The sequence below is a fragment of the Tauraco erythrolophus genome, chromosome 1 (genome assembly GCF_009769465.1).
Source record: "Tauraco erythrolophus isolate bTauEry1 chromosome 1, bTauEry1.pri, whole genome shotgun sequence".
Taxonomy (NCBI): Eukaryota; Metazoa; Chordata; class Aves; order Musophagiformes; family Musophagidae; genus Tauraco; species Tauraco erythrolophus.
This window is the reverse complement of record NC_141465.1, coordinates 117,452,750-117,470,089: the sequence shown is the minus strand read 5'-3', so window position 1 is coordinate 117,470,089 and position 17,340 is coordinate 117,452,750.

Genomic DNA, 17,340 nt, shown 5'->3' with positions numbered 1-17,340 from the left:
AGCACAATTTAGTTTTACATTATTGAAAATTCATTAGTCATTCATTTTGTATTGTTTGAGGAAAGCTTTAAGAGTAGTTTTCTAAGATTGCAACTCAATATATGCCTTAGTATTGTCAAAGCATAAGCATATTATAATATTAGTCTTTGCATTATATTCTTTTAATTTCACACAGTTTTACAGAAAGGCCTTCAGATGTGTGTGATGGCACAGTATAGTTACATAACCAGAGATATAAATATATAAAGATCTCTAGAATACACCTATCACCTTTTTTATGTCTTAGCCTCTCCTGGTTGCAGAGACCCTTACAAGCATGAGGCAAGTTCATCCAACATTATCTACCCAAGTACACAGTCATTAAGTTTCCCTTTCCTGAATTATCTGCAATAAAGCACATAAAAGACATCTGGAATTGAAACTATCTCATCAAGAAACAGTCATATTAGTGCTTCAGATAGGGTAGGCACTGGAGAGAAAATAGCTATGTTAAGAGTTGAGAGTGGCACTGTGGAGGGAAATGTTACCAAAAAAAAAGACAGAAGCCTTTCAAAGACAAGAAAGGGAAAGAAGGAGCAGAGAGATGAAAGTGAATGAAATACAGCAGCAGCCTAGAGCAGACCAGATTTTCTTAGTGCATTGAAAATGTAAACAAAAGGCACTGAATATATCATAAGGATCTAAGGGTTTAGTTACCACAGAAAGTCATGTTCTCCCTCCGATCCCCATGCAACCCTCCTACCGACACCAATGGTTAAGAGCTTTGTGCTTTGGGGAATTCACTGGTCTGATTTCATAGTCCTGGCTGCATGAACAATGTTATATCTAATCAAATTGTGGCATTCATTATCACAACATGCCAGAGAAATTATATGCATAAATAGGTTTAAAATAATTAAACAGAGTTATGCAGAGAGGATCTATCAATGGCTATTAAACATGATTAATAGCTAGAAGGACAAACCAGAGGAAGGAGCAATCTATACCTCTACTGTTTTTCTATGCATCCACTATTTACCACTGCTTGATAGAATCCTGGGTTCACTGAGATTTGAAGGGACCTCTGGAGATCATCCACTACAACACCTCTACTTAAAGCAGCGTCACTTAGAACAGCTTGATCCTGGCTGGGTTTTGAATATCTTCAAAGAGGTGACTCCACAGCCTCTCTGGGCAACCTTTTCCAATGTTTGACCACCTTTACAGTAAGAAACTTTTTTCTTATGTACAAACAGAATTCCTCATTTTTCCCTTTGTGCACATTGTCTCTTGCCCTGTCACCAGATAACACTGATAAACATCTTCTTTACTTCTTCCCATCAGGTATTTATAGACACCGATAAGGACCCCTGAGTCTTCTCCAGGACAAATAGTCCCGGCTCTCTAAGCCTTCCTCATATGGAAGACGCTTCAAGCCCTTAATCATCTCCATGATGAATTTCCCTCCTTGTCTTCCCAGCTTGTGGTTCCCATCCACTGCAGCTATCCTACCACGCTGCTGTGATCACAGTGAGACTGTAACCCTGCAGTTACACGCAGACCTGTAAATCCTCCTGTCTGCTCCCCGTGCAGCAGGCACTAGCACACAGACACTCCAGAGAGGTACTTGGTCATGCTGATTTAGTGGCTTAGTTCAATCTTTAGTCTGATCCTGTAAGGCTATTGTTATGGTTTAACCCCAGCCGGCAACTACACATTACACAGCCGCTCATTCACTACCCCTGGTGGTGGGATGGGGGCGAGAATCAGAAGGGTAAAAGTGAGAAAACTCGTGCCAATCTCCTCTTATTTTTATTGCTGAGCATGGCGTCATATGGTATGGGACATCACTTTGGTCAGCTGGGGTCAGCTGTCCCAGTTGTGTCCCCTCTCAACTTCTTGTGCACCCCCAGCCCCCTCGCTGGCAGGGCAGTGTGAGGAGCAGAAAAGGCCTTGTCTCTGTGCAAGCACTGCTCAGCAGTAACTAAAACACTCATGTTATCAACACTGTTTTCAGTACAAATCCAAAACATAGCCCCATACAAGCTACTATGAAGAAATTTAACTCCGTCCCAGACAAAACCAGTACAGCTACTCATAAACTGGTGCTCTGAGTTTTTACCTTTTCAAGGTCAATACTGTGGGTAGCTACCATAAAATCACAGGCAGCAGGTAGAGAAGGAATATTACAAGCTCATGGGGTCAAATATTGTTTCTGAGAGATGTTTTTTTAATATATTCTTAATTTGTACAGTAGTTTCAAATATCAATTATCTCATTAAGTACTTATCTCTCCTTAACATTTGAACGCTTTTCCATAGTATTTAACCTAACTAGTCTTTGCTTCAGCTAAAGTCCAACCTTTGTTCAGCTAAAGCTCCCAGAACGAACTTCTGTCCCTTCATCAGTAAACATGGAGGGCAGTCTGCTGACTTCTTCCTTTCTGATACTTTTTATATATTCCAAGACAACCCATCTCACTGTTATTCACATTTCTTTAATTTTCTTTTCATTGGCTGTGCTTTCCTGTCCCCTGACAATTCTGGCTGCTTTCCCTGGGACTCTATCTAACCAGTCCACCTTTTTCTTGATGCGCTTTCCCAAAACTGGCACAATAGAGCAGTGAGACCTGTCAAACAGAAAAAGCACACTAAGTATCTTTCAGATGACACTTGCCTTGTTCACAATAACATACAGTTATGGACTCCCATTGACTGACTTCTAAACTACATAATTTCAAAATTCTTTCACAGAACATATATAGGCCCAGTTTACATCTTAGTTGAGGACATCCACAACACAATGTTTGATGGAAGAAAGTGGCACTAATGGTCTTGGTACACGACCTTCCCTCCTAACATCTGAAAAAGGCTGTCACTCAGAGAATAGGTGGGTTAGCAGTCACAGAGGAGAAATGGCAAAAGCAGGTGAGAATGTGTTACATACATATGGTCTCTACATATATATATATGTATATATATATATTTACTACATGGCAAAGCATTTTTCTTTCCCAGAAACCTATAGCACCATTAAGTGTCCAACCCTGAAGACTTCCTGCCCTTCTTTGAAGTGAACCAACTGTATTACCTTGCATGAACATAGTGTATAATATCTATTATCTCCTGTGTTATTGTTGAAGGCATAGCTTGCAAGAGCCACCCCTGTGAAATGAATCCTGTATGTCCTCATGCGTTTGTCACAAACTAGAGCAAACAACGTGTCATTATGGATAACCTGCTTTTTGCATGACTCCTTACTGATGAGGCAGTTCTTCTATTTCTTTCAAAGACAAAATGTGTTCAGTCACTCTACTTTCTCTGCCCAAACTCCAACTCAGGCTAAGAGCAATGTGAATCACAGACCTTGTATCACTCATTTAAGTAGTATGCAGTGATCACATAGTTTCCCAAATGGGAGAAGCCAAGGGAACTCCTTTGATACAAAAGCACGTTCACACTAGAAGATGAATGGAAGTGGCGCTTCTTACTTCAAGGGTTTTACGCACAAGAGCTAACAAAAACCAAAATATGTAACAACATCTCTTGAACTTCGTTTAAAAAGGTCTTCAAGTTGCTTTGTTTATTGAGTAGATCCAGTTTATGAGATTAGAGGGCAAGATAAACATTTGAAAGTACAGACACAGCGCCATAGGAGCTGACAAAAACTTCTGTTCCCACATGCATATGGGCACAGGAATTGTTTTAAGAAAGTGTTAATGCCACTGTCTTCTACTAGCCTTCTGGAACTGTAGCACTTCTGAAAACCAGACATATCTAAGCTATTTTTAACATGGTACATTAATTATATTAAATTAGGTCACCTTGTCGTTTAGTGATAATTTTCGTTTCATCCTTTGATGCAGCATGTATCTCAAACTTTCCTTCTGGGCAGAAGCTCAGATGTGTATTAGCATTATAGTCAGAGCAAGGATAAAATAAATAAGTAAAGGGGAATATCAGCTACATTTGGATTCTGAAGGGAATTATGAATATTACAAAGACACTCTATTATTCAGGCCTGGAACCTGGAACTGAGTAATTCTGATCCTCCTAACGATTAGGTAGGTGACCAAGGTAAGATGTTTACAAATTCAGGTGATCTTGGAGGAAAACCCATCTATGAAACTAGGTCCTTCATTCCTTCAAGTTTACCCTTTCCAATAAGAGCTACAACAGACTGCCAAAGTTGTCTTATTTATTATCAGCCACCTGCAGATTTCTCTGTTGTGGACACAGAAAAAAAAAAAAAAACCCACAACTTAATTTTAAAGTATTACAGTTGATACTTTATCCTAGGGAGAGAACAGACAGCAATATCCATCAGCGTTTAAATCCCCTTGTTTACTGTACCACTAGACTTTATGTAATGTTGTTTTTCTTCCTGAAATGCATCTGCCAGTGATATGAAATGATCGCAATGTAATATCCTAAATGTTTTCATTGTGTGTAATTATTTATTTTCATGCCACTCTGAAATCCTAGGCAGAATGCCGATTCGATGATCATATTTTCCCCCACAAAATATTTAGTAGACAATAGATAAAAGCCTTAGAAGGATCAGAAATAGAAATGTTTACACAACTTGCCACTTGAATAATCAGAAAGCAGAAGTTCTATCTTCTTATAAAAACAAAACCAAGATTTTCTTGTCAATGGTTTTTATTAATTGTTTGCCATAAACCTTTATCAATTAATTACATTAATAACTACAAACAGAAATTGCAATAAAGCTAAAAAACAAAGATAATAAGTAAAAGTCAAGCTGACTGAACTAATTTGTACCATCTTTGTAAAACCTGGAAAAAGGCCGACATGTAATTTCAGTTAATGGTATTAAATTAATTGAATGCCTCTAGAACTCCAGTTATAGTAATTCAATTAGCAGTTTGCAAATAAATTTACAGTGTAGGCCCTAGTTTTTAAACTGGATGGAGAGAAACCAGTAACAGCATTACAATCTCTTTTATTTTTTAAAAAAGTAAGATATTATGTGAATCTTTCAAAAGATAATGTTCCGTAAATTCTCATACCAGATGGACAATTCTGAAGCAGAGTGGATAAAAATACATGACTTCAGGAGCATGGGAATGGTCTCTTTAATACAGTGGCATGAAAAATGCACTTTTAGCTACTCTGCTAAAAGAAAGATATCCTATAAGCATGTTCCCTGTGGTCAGATTATTTTACTGTTTGGGTTGAACTCAACTCTGGAAAGTCAGTTGCTGGATGAGCATAAAATGAAACCTCTGCTTTTTTCCTAGGGACTGAGATTTCAGGCACCCTTGGCATTTCTGCAAACTTCTTCAAAGTTTCACTTGTAGTAAACAATTGCACTTTGGTCTTCTCTCTGTTGTGCTTGAAAGCATTAATAAATTCCAAACCCAGTACATGGCTAATGAGCGTCGACAGAATGCAAAAGAACTTGTACAGGCTGGCAAGAAGACAAAACTATTCCAGACACATTATTAGATAACGGAATCATTTGGGCAGGATTAATCTCAGCAAAAGGTTGTAACGTAGATGTCTCAATCTGAGCTGCTTTCTCTAAATTCCCTTTATGGTCAATGGAGAAAAATAGGCACTTGTAAGTGTGATTCATCTGTTTTACTTTAAACATCTCCTTGAGAATGCAAAGACTGGTGTTGTAAAAGTGCCTGTTCCTCTTCATTAATAACAAAAGGGTGGTCAGATGAATCATGCCCAGGTTGCAAAGATCTAGGAATCCAAACTGACCCTTGAGGTGACATAGTGAATGCCTATTACGGTTGCAGACATAATAGTTCTTCATCACAAATAGCAGAGAGCTGGTATTATCCACTTCTCTGGGTTCCATGTCATTGGAGCCCAACTTAAATGCCTCTACGCTAATGCACGCAGCATGGGGAATAAGCAAGAAGGGTTAGAGATGAGTGCACACCTGTTGGAATACAATCTTATTGGCATCACAGAGACAGTGGGATGAATCCCATGACTGGTGTGTCAGAATGGAAGCATACAGGCTCTTTAGGAAGGACAGGCAGGGGAGAAGAGAAGGAGGTGTTGCCCTCTATGTCAAAGACCAGCTGGAGTGCATGGAGCTGCACCTGGGGATGGATGAGGTCCCAACTGAGAGCTTATGGGTTAGGATTAAAGGAAGAGCAGGGACAGGGGACATAGTAGTGGGGGTCTGCTACAGACCACCTGACCAGGAGGACCGGGTGGATGAGGCCCTCTACAGACAGATAGGAGCTGCCTCACGTTCACGAGCCCTGGTCCTCATGGGGGACTTCGACCACCCCGATATCTGTTGGAAGGACAACACAGCAGGGCATAGGCAATCCAGGAAGTTCCTGGAATGCATGGATGATAACTTCCTTCTTGAAGTGGTAGAGGAACCAACAAGGAGAGGTGTTTTGCTGGACCTTGTGCTCACCAACAAAGAAGGGTTGGTGGGGAACGTGAAGCTCAAGGGCAGCCTTGGCTGCAGTGATCATGAAATGGTGGAATTCAAGATTCTTAGGGAAGCAAGGAGGGTGCACAGCAATCTCACTATCCTGGCTTTCAGGAGAGTAGACTTTGGCCTCTTCAGGGATCTGTTTGGTAGTGTACAACGGGATGAAGCCCTGGAGGGAAGAGGGGTCCAAGAAAGCTGGACAATATTCAAGGATCACCTCCTCCAAGCTCAGGAGCGGTGCATCCCAACAAAGATGAAGTCAGGTAGGAACACCAGGAGGCCTGCATGGATGAACAAGGAGCTCCTGGACAAACTCCGACACAAAAAGAAGGCCTACACAGGGTGGAAGCAAGGACAGGTAGCCTGGGAAGAATACAGAGAGATTGTCTGAGCAACCAGAGATCATGTTAGGAAAGCTAAAGCCCTGATAGAGTTAAATCTGGCCAGGGACATCAAGGGCAACAAGAAAAACTTCTATAGATATGTCAGTGATAAAAAGAGATCTAGGGAAAACGTAGGCCCTCTCCGGAAGGAAATGGGAGACCTGGCTACCCAGGATATGGAGAAGGCTGAGGTACTCAATGACTTCTTTGCCTCAGTCTTCACTGGCAAGAGCTCCAGCTGCACAGAAGGCAAAGGCAGGGACTGGGAGAATGTAGAACCGCCCACTGTAGAAGATCAGATTCGAGACCATCTAAAGAACCTGAAGGCGCACAAGTCCCTGGGACTAGACAAGGTGCATCTTCAGGTCCTGAGGGAACTGGTGCATGAAGTTGCGAAGCCACTATCCATCACATTGGAAAAGTTGTGGCAGTCTGGTGAAGTTCCCAATGACTGGAAAAGGGGAAACATAGCCCCCATCTTTTAAAAGGGGAAAAAAGAAGATCCAGGGAACTACAGGACAGTCAGTCCGTGCCTGGCAAGATCATGGAGCAGATCCACCTGGCGACTATGCTAAGGCACATAGAAAATAAAGAGGTGATTGGTGACAGCCAACATGGCTTCACTAAGGGCAAATCCTGCCTGACTAATTTGGTGGCCTTCTATGATGAGGTTACAGCATTGATGGATAGGGGAAGAGCAACTGACATCATCTACCTGGACTTGTCCAAAGCATATGATACTGTCCCACACGACATCCTTGTCTCTAAACTGGAGAGACATGGTTTTGATGGATGGACCACTCGGTGGATAAGGAATTGGCTGGATAGTCACACTCAAAGAGTTGTGGTCAATGGTTCAATGTCCAAGTGGAGGCCAGTGACGAGTGGTGTTCCTCAGGGGTCAGTACTGGGGCCAGTGCTATTTAACATCTTTGTTGGCAACATGGACAGTGGGATCAAGTGTACCCTCAGCAAGTTTGCTGACGACGCCAAGCTGTGTGGTGTTGTGGACACGCTGGAGGGAAGAGATGCCATCTAGAGGGACCTTGACAGGCTGGAGAGGTGGGCCTGTGTGAACCTCATGAAGTTCAACAAGGAAAAGTGCAAGGTCCTGCACGTGGGTCAGGGCAATCCTGAGCACAGATACAGGCTGGGCAGAGAATGGATTGAGAGCAGTCCTGAGGAAAAGGACTTGAGAGTGCTGGTCGATGAGAAGCTCAACATGAGCCAGCAATGTGCACTGGCAGCCCAGAAAGCCAATTGTGTCCTGGGCTGCATCCAAAGAAGTGTGGCCAGCAGGTCGAGGGAGGTGATTCTGCCCCTCTACTCTGCTCTTGTGAAACCTCATCTGGAATACTGCGTTCAGCTCTGCAGTCCCCAACACAAGAAGGACATGCAGCTGCTGGAGTGAGTCCAGAAGAGGGCCATGAAGATGACCCGAGGGCTGAAGCACCTCTGCTATGAAGACAGGCTGAGAGAGTAGGGGCTGTTCAGCCTGGTTCCGGAGTGATCTTACTGCAGCCTTCCAGTACCTAAAGGGGGCCTACAGCAAATCTGGAAAGGGACTTTTTACAAGGGTGTGTAGTGATAGGATAAGGGGCAATGGCTTTAAACTGAAAGAGGGGAGATTTAGGTTGGATATAAGGAAGAAATTCTTCACTCTGAGGGTGGTGAGGTACTGGAACAGGTTGCCCAGAGAAGTTGTAGATGCCCCATCCCTGGATGCCCTGTTCAAGGCCAGGTTGGATGAGGCTTTGAGTAAACTGCTGTAGTGGAGGGTTTCCCTGCCCATGGGACAGGGGGGTTGGAACTAGATGATCTTTGAGGTCCCTTCCAACCCAAACCATTCTATGCTTCTATGATTCTATGATTCTTGTCAGCTTATTCACATGTTTAGGCAAGTCAGCTTATTCACAAGTAGGGCTAAACAAGGCCTGAAACTGCACTCAGGGAGTGTTTGCAAGGAACCAGCCCCATCTGGAAAACGTTGTTCTGCATGGGTGTTTCTGCTCAGAACTCTCCTGGCCCTGGTTTTCTTTAAAGAGTGTCAGCTGGTTGATAGGAGGGAGAAGAGTAACTTAGCCAGACACAAAATGTTTTCAAACGTTTTCTTGTGATGTCTTTGAGAATCTTCCAGGAAGAATGCAGTGAAGCTATACTGCTGTTTTGCCATCTTCACTCCTTCCCGGCCTTACTGACATAACTGTTATAATGGAGAGCAACATAGCTTAACAGTATTCTGTACAAGCTTTGGAACTTCTTTTGAAGTTGTAGCTTTTAATAATACTACAAGAAACCTGGAAAATACAGTGCTCTTATTAGTCTCAAGAATTACTAAAACTCAGGTGCTCTTACCAGTCCTAAGAGCTTCTATTGCTACGTGAGCAGAAAACAAAAAACAGGGTAAATAAAACCAGGTAAAATTTTCAGTGGTATTTTGGGCAGGGATGAATATACTTTTTATCAAGCTTCCTCTCCTTAAGTCCTTTCTTCCTATCTGCACTTTCACAAACATCACAGCTCTTTATCGTGGGTTAGGTTGAAAACTTCCTCCCCCCCCCACACACACAGCCGGTCACTCCCCCTCCCCCACCCCCAGGAATGAGGGAGAGAATTAAGGGATAAACGGGAAACCCGTGGGTTGAGATAAGAATGATTTTAATACAGATGATCTAATACACAGTATAGATGCTCACCACCCCCTCGTATGCGAAGCCCGTCTCGTCCCGAAACTGCAAATCCCGGATGAACGCGAGGCCCCGAAATAGAGAGGGGCTGAGAGAGAGAGAGAGAGAAAAGAAAGAAAAAAAAACAGCAGAGCAACAGTGCAGCAAGCGCAAAAGAGCAAAAGCGCAAAAGCCCTTCTTCCCGGCTGCCCCTCGCTTTTATACTGGGCATGACGCTGCATGATATGGAATACTAATTGGCCAGTTTGGCCCTCAGTCTTAAGTTCCACACAAATCACAAGGGGAATCGTGTCCCCCTTGTCCCAACTATGCTCCCCCCTTATCCTGCCGTGTTTCTGCACTCCGGCACACTGAAAAGTCCTTGGCAGCTTGTTATCAGCGTTCTTCTCAGAGCGAGCCTCTGAGTAAAACCAAAACACGGAGCTCTTCTAGCTGTTAAAAAAAAACTCTGTCCCAGCTAAAACTAGGACACTCTTTTATTCTGCATTCTCAAGAATCTTCTTTCAAGTCCACATCAAGAAGCTGCTGAACTAACCTGTCTTACTTAATGATATTCCTCAACTGCAAACTCCATACAGAACCCCATCTGACATGGATGGTTTTTTAAAAGTGCTTGACAAAAAAAAACCAAAACACCAAAAAACCAACAACATACACTTTCAAACAAATCTGTGGTCTTTTGCCTGGACTCATTAGCAACTCCAGGATAAGACCAACCTGATTTGGGTTTCTAAACATGTATCCAGGACTCTTGGACCTATGACATGCTTGGAAAGACTGAAAACAACTGGTCAGGGATGAACTGATCTAGTTTGCCTGGAATGTGACTGAGCTCCCCTTTGTAAATACATAGAAATATATTCTGAGAAATTTCTAGCATTTCTGATTCTATCCTAGTATTTTCCATTATTTTAATTGAAGCAGAAGTTTGGATTTGTTTTTCTCCTTGTTCCAGCCACTGCTCTGCTGCTCCAATCTGGCTGTGTATGTTGTTCAGTTTAGAAGAACAGGTTTCACATTTTCCATTTAGAACTCCAGTGATTCTTGGAATATATGTGATTTACAGGGAAGAGCTTCCACACATTATTTCAGCCTCACAAGTGTGACTGAAGAAATGGAGAAAGCAACATGGAAAGAAAGTCCAGCAAAGCCCTTCCTTCACAGAAGACAAACAGACACTGGAAAATGCTCACATTTTTTGTTCCTTGATTAATATATGTCATAAATTTTCACTACATATTCTCTGAAATGCTACGAACTTGAGACACATTATAAATATTCAGAAACAAGCTCGTGTCTGAATTAAATAAGGTGCCAGAACGCCTATCATAGGAAATGTAATCCTGTGCTTTAGCTGCTCTTTATGATTCCCCATTGCATTCCATCAGCAAGTCGTCAGCCTATATTGGAAGGACTGTATCTTCAAGTGAAAGAATGTTTTTCCCATTCTCAACTCAAACACTGTTATCTTTGCTAAAGTTAACGTAACAGCCAAAATGCTAATTGGGATGTTTTCCCATCTAGGGAATACACTAAAACTCAAAACGTTTTTTAGCAATGCTATCAAACAGATGATGTGTAACTACTTAGTCACCAGTATCATAACTGGATTTAAACCATGTATAAAAAACTAATCACACACCTGAAATGACTATATGTGTGTAAAAATTTTATTGTATATATACTGAATCATCTTGTGCCATGGTTGAATTTAGTTGTCCAAAAAGAGAGGCACTATATCACAGGATTACTCTAAAATACTAACTTTGTATTAGACCTTTACTAGCTTATTGGGGTCCGAATTGATTAGCATGGAAATAAAAACAAAAATACACTGGTCCATACCAAGAAACAATTTGAGAAAAGTGGTCTTATCTCTTTCTGTGGCCATAAGTGCATGTTCAGAGCAAACATATCAAAATAGGCCAGTGTAGAATGGTGCTTCCCTTAGTAGACTCTCTTGCTGTGAGCACTGAGAGACTAACAGAGCGATAATAGATCATGTGTGCATCACCCTTTTTAACAGTTCTTCTGGTCTAATTCATAGATCATAAAATTGACTGATCGCATTTTAATACATTTATAATTCTCTAGGAAGTAATTTTTATTGTTAAATTATGGATTGTTTTCAAAAGTACTTCTTGCTTAATTTAAGTCTGTCATTTTATCGTTTCATCAGGTGCCTTCTTGTTCTTCTGTTACTTAGAAGGAAGGAACAACCACACCTGTCCATGATTCTTACAGAAAACTCTACCCTATACTCCATTCTTCAGCAACATCCATCTTAAGAGTTATAGCCCATGTAAGTCTTTTCCGGTGGAAATATCTGCATACTTCTAAACATTCACAGTGATTTTTATCTCTACCTTCAAATGCAAAGAGCAGAAGTGTATGCTCCTGAAGTGATTTGGAGTCATTTTTTCTTACATGTGATTATCAACCTCAATTTTATGCTCAGCATTCATTATATGAACATACTAAAAACTAGCTTTTTCACCAATAAAAGTTATTAACAACATATTTCAATTATTATTCCAGAAAAAATCAGAAAGATGGATAAGTACATTAAAGACAAAGCAGCCAGCTAGACTAGCCAAGGTAAATAAAAAGACTTTTTGTTCATGATGTTTTTATTGTATTTTGAAAGGAAGTGAAACTTAAAGTACAGATCTTTTTTTTGATTCCACAAAAGCTCTGGGTGTATTAATTCTCATATGCTGTATACATAGCAGCAACACTTTACACTTTTTCAAACAGCAGATGAGCTCCCAAATAAATGAACAATACAAAGATCATTTCTGGGAACAGTAGGTACAAGAGGCATACAATCATAGCTTTCTCTGGGACCACAAACATTGTGTTTCTTGGATTTTTAATATTGTACCTTGTGTAGAGAGTGATGAATTTAAAACTAAAACAGTCCTGAGAATGTGTCCCACTTGCTTCGCAATCTCTTCAAATTCAGATTCTCCATTTGTCATTGATTCCATTCCTTTTTCTTTACTCATGAATAACACAAAAACCTTAAGACAGAATGCCTTCTAGTAAAATGCTTACATATCTTTCCTAGAATAGGCAGAATTAATCGGATAGTAATTACAATGCCAGGGACTGGAATGGTGTGCCATGGGGTGGTATTCTTGTTTGTTTTAAACAACATCACTTTTATCAGTAAAGCAACAGAATTCAGAACCAACACTATGTGGTATTTCTCATGGGTATTACAACCCCTAATAGCTGTCCAGCTCTTCTGTCTACAGTTTTGGACAAAATATCACAAACCAACCAAAACAGACAAGGGGAACTGATGACGAAGTAACTAACTAGCTCAAGGTCATACAAGGAGGATTACAGTACTAAACTGTCGTGTCATCAATTTCAATATCCAAGCTCATATCCATCAGACAAAGTCTTATTAACCACAGGAATAATCCATATGCTGCCTTCATCAATACCCATTTTCAATGTATTATGAAGAATTCTAACTAGTAAATCCTCTAAATGCCTTCTTAAGAATTCAACTATTTTCTATATATTAGTCATAAAAGAGAAAAAAGGTAGTGGTTTTGTCTTATAGAGAGGTTCAGTAAGGGACACTAATGCCGAGCAGCCCAGTGGGATGCTGAGAGGCTTACACAGACACACATCGTAAATCATATTTTCAACGATCTGCTGTGAGGGGAATCTCATTGCATATCTGCGTGTTCAACTGCTGAAACTTTGTGTACAGGCACTGAAGAAACACTGTGGATCTTTTCACTTTCATCTCACATAGGTGATTCCAACAAGTCTTCTAATAAATTTGGTTCTTAACAAAAGATTTGCTGGTAGTAGTCTTTATCACAGGACCAGATCACTGCATTTATCTCAGCATCCATCACGGCACACAGTGCACAGCTGTTGACTTAGAAAAACCCCAAAGGAGAACTGAGAGAAAAAATGTCTTCTCTGTCCATTTCAGATGAGGTGTTCTGGCTACCTATAGCCTTTGCATAGAAAGTCTCAGTGTTGGTCACAAGCATGTTTTCCATATGTAATCTCTACAGATGCAAGAAGAGACCATGCCTGTTTTCCACAGTGGTTATACTTTGCCTAAGCCTTTGCCTCTACCACTGCCGTTTGCGACTGGCAAATAATTTTCCTCTTTATCTCTGAATAATAAACATACTATAGCAAGGGATGCAGTTGCAACATGCATATAACTACCTCGGATCCAGCTCGTTTGGACAGTACTACATGCAAGCCTGTGTGCACTGTAAAGCTTATCATGGAGTCTGGTTGCCCAGGTTACCATGTCTTCACTCTCCTGCAAACTAGCTCCATAAAACATAGCTGGAGTTGTCCTTTCCATGCATGAGCAGAAATATGGCAGTCAGAACTACATGCAGCCTTTGCAGCACAGTGCTACTTTCTGCAATATTATACTCCACAGACTACAGAATCACTATTAACAAAGCTTATCATCTCATTTCATTTCTGAAAGCAGGGGCAGAGAGAGCCGTTCTGTTTTATTCCTGGAGAGTTTATAGTCATTTCGGACTACAAAAGCATGTATGCAGTTGAAGTATTTGCTTCCAAAAAGCATGGCTTAGCATTTGTCAACATTGGTTTCACATGTTATTCAAACACTGCTATTCCTTAGCTTCTAAGAAAGTCTCCTGAAGGCTCCATGTACCTTTATTATTTTTGAAACTGCAATTTAAAATTGCCTAAGCAATACAGGATGAGCTTAAAGTTACATTATATGATAGGGTAAAAACAAATAACAAGGCTGCTCACCAGCATGTTCCTCTCAGCTATGTGTTTAGACCCTAAACACTGAGACATTTTTCCCCCTATTGTACTAACTAAACAATAATTTATGCTCCAAAGATTTGGACTAGAAAGAATATTTCATGAAGAAGAATTTCAGATGGAATTTTTACTGTGAAACTAAGTTTCTTAAAGATTTTAAAAACAAAAGAGAAAGCTTGGTTTGCCTAGAGACAGAATTTCATCTTCAATAAGCCTAACAGAGGCTGATCTGCAACATGCATTTTGGAAAGATTTCAACATCTTTTATACATCTCCATACACACAAATATAATTGAAAGACCCCCAAACAAACTTCAGTGTTTGTTCACAGAGCCTTCAGTCAGACCCCACAGGATACTGCAGTCTCTCTGATACTCATTTCTGCATTAGGGCCCAAACATGTGCCTTGCTAGAGACTTACTGAGCTTCAGAGGTTGAATGCTGAAGTCAGAAAAAGATTTTCTGCTTCTTTAACTAGTCTTTGTACCCAGATATCCCTATTTATACTATGTGGTCAAGGTGCATTGTAGTCTTTGCAATAGTAAATTAAAACTGCGAATGCATGCTTAGCCTCACTACTGGCTGGACCTGGAGAGATGGAGCAGCAACAGCTTCGCCTCTGTCAGGCTCCCAGATTTGGCAACTGAGCACAACAGATGAGGCTAACCTACAACCTAACCTCTGGCTCCTATTTCCCTACATGCAGAAAAAAGACAAAATTTAAACAAAAACGACTGTATTAACGCTGACAGCAAAAAGCTTGTACAAGGAATTTTAAAAGATGAAAGCTTGATTCAAGCATTGAGGGTGTCTTCTAAAAATCACAGTAACATTTTAAATTAAACATCTTTATACCTATGAATTTTCATGTCCTATTTTTACTATTAATATATCTAAAGACAGACTCGGTAAATTTGTTACACTGTGCTTCAGACAGATAAAAGATTCTGTAGAGAAAAGAAAGTAGCATGAGATCGGCACCAATACCACAGAAGTACCTAGGACCAAACTGTCCACCATTACATTTAGAGACAGTTTCTTGGTTTTAATCAACAGAGTGGATGAAAAAAAAAAGTATCTGGTATACTTTGCAATTAATTTCCTTAGTAGAAAATTAGATAAAGAATAGCTACTGAATATAAGCACCCAATAACTGCTACTATGAGGACATAAATATTACAGGCCAGAAACTGCGGGTGAGGAGTTGAGATTAAGCACAGTATTTCCTTCAGGTATCATTGTTTCTCTGTTAGACCATCAGAATGTTTTGAGATTACTTGTCTAACTTCTGTAAACCTTATAAATGGGATAATTCAACTACTAATGTTACACAATCACTGATGAAATCACACTTCCTATACAGCTGCACATCCCATACCTACAAACTTTTCTGAATCATTGTATTTGGCCCTGTCTGCAGTAACACAACGGGGTCTCCCTCCTCTGAACACATGTGCAGCCCTTCATGTAACATTTAGGGGAAAACTATTTTTCTACTCACCATGTAATCACATGGCCATACTACAGAAAAAAATCCAGTAGTAACTACATACCAAATAACCAAGATATATATTTGCAGAATCTATCATCTAAATGACAAAAAAAAAAAAAGAAAAAGGGAGGGGGGACCCAAAGCAAACCAAAACAAACCCAAACACTGGCCAGTTTTAGTGCATTTAGTCATGTAATTTTGAAAGCAGAAATTCTTGCTGAGAAAGGGCAAGACGATGAAAACGAGGACGCATTTGAAGAAACTGCATTCAAAGAAATAACAACCGCTACGTGTTCCTGGCTGGAAAGATGATCCAGAGAATACATATGTGTTTTCAACCTACATTTGACTATGATTTTTAAATACAAGTTCGCTGTTCACACCACAGGCGACCGTCTGTTGGGAATTCTCTCTCTAGTACAGTGTACTTTCTACCACAGACCGAGCTGGGGAAGCGCCTGAGACCCGCTGGTGGAAGCAGAGGACAGCAGGACGAGCCCACCCAGGGTTAGTCCATGCTGCCATCTCGTGGGTACCCACCGCAGGAGCAGGGGCTTCCACATCGCCTGCGCTTTAACTACCAGCGTGTAAAATTAAGAAACGCCAGCACTGTTCTCTGAATGGCTAACAGCACAGACATAAGGCGTTCATTCTTTTCTGTTGTCTTTTCTGAAACAATAAACCAAGTTTCCATTTATTTCTTCGGATTTTTCACAGTGGTACGAGCGCAATACTGAAGGGGTGCTGCATATGTTTGATGTATAGGCTGATGTTCTTTCACACATAGGCTGACAGAGCTACAAACGTAGTATATGCATGATATATAACATAACACGTACGTATATCTCTTACAATTCTTTGTAAAGGCATAGGGAACAGAATCTGTGGCTATATTTTAATGAATTTTGACAAATTCATAAACAAAAAGTGATAACATGAGCATTTGTTGCTACTGTTCACTCATTTACTAAATGGAGCTGAAGTTGAAATAAAAGCAAGGATGAGCTGTCTTCCCACCAAAGAGCTAATTAGGATTCTCATCAAAGGCTAGTTAGGCTACTCTTTAGACAATCCTGTACACTGCTGGTTTAAAATTGCATTCAGGCCTTTAACCAAGGAAATCATAGAATCATAGAATGGTTAGAGTTGGAAGGGACCTCAAAGATCATCTCGTTCCAACCCCCTTGCCATGGGTAGGGAAACCCTCCACTACACCGGGTTGCCAGTCCTTCCTGTAATTTCCCTTTCCTACATCCACAAGTCTGCCATCACTCACCTGACATTCACCTCAGCTGTTATTCACTGTATTTTTAAGTAATGTTTATAAGAGTTAACTTTTAAATGGGAATTAACATAGAAGATGGAAGACAAAGACACAATTTTGGGTGCACAAGCCTTTCTTCACTTTTGTTATAAAGGAAGCAATTTCCAAAGCTAAATATAAGTTGAGAAAACACCTGAGATTTTAACTTCATTGCAAAATCTGATTGGAGAATCTGAGAGAAAAGACAACTGGTATTTACAGAGCAGGATAAGGGAGAAGGGAGTTTAGCTTTTACGGGACTGAGAT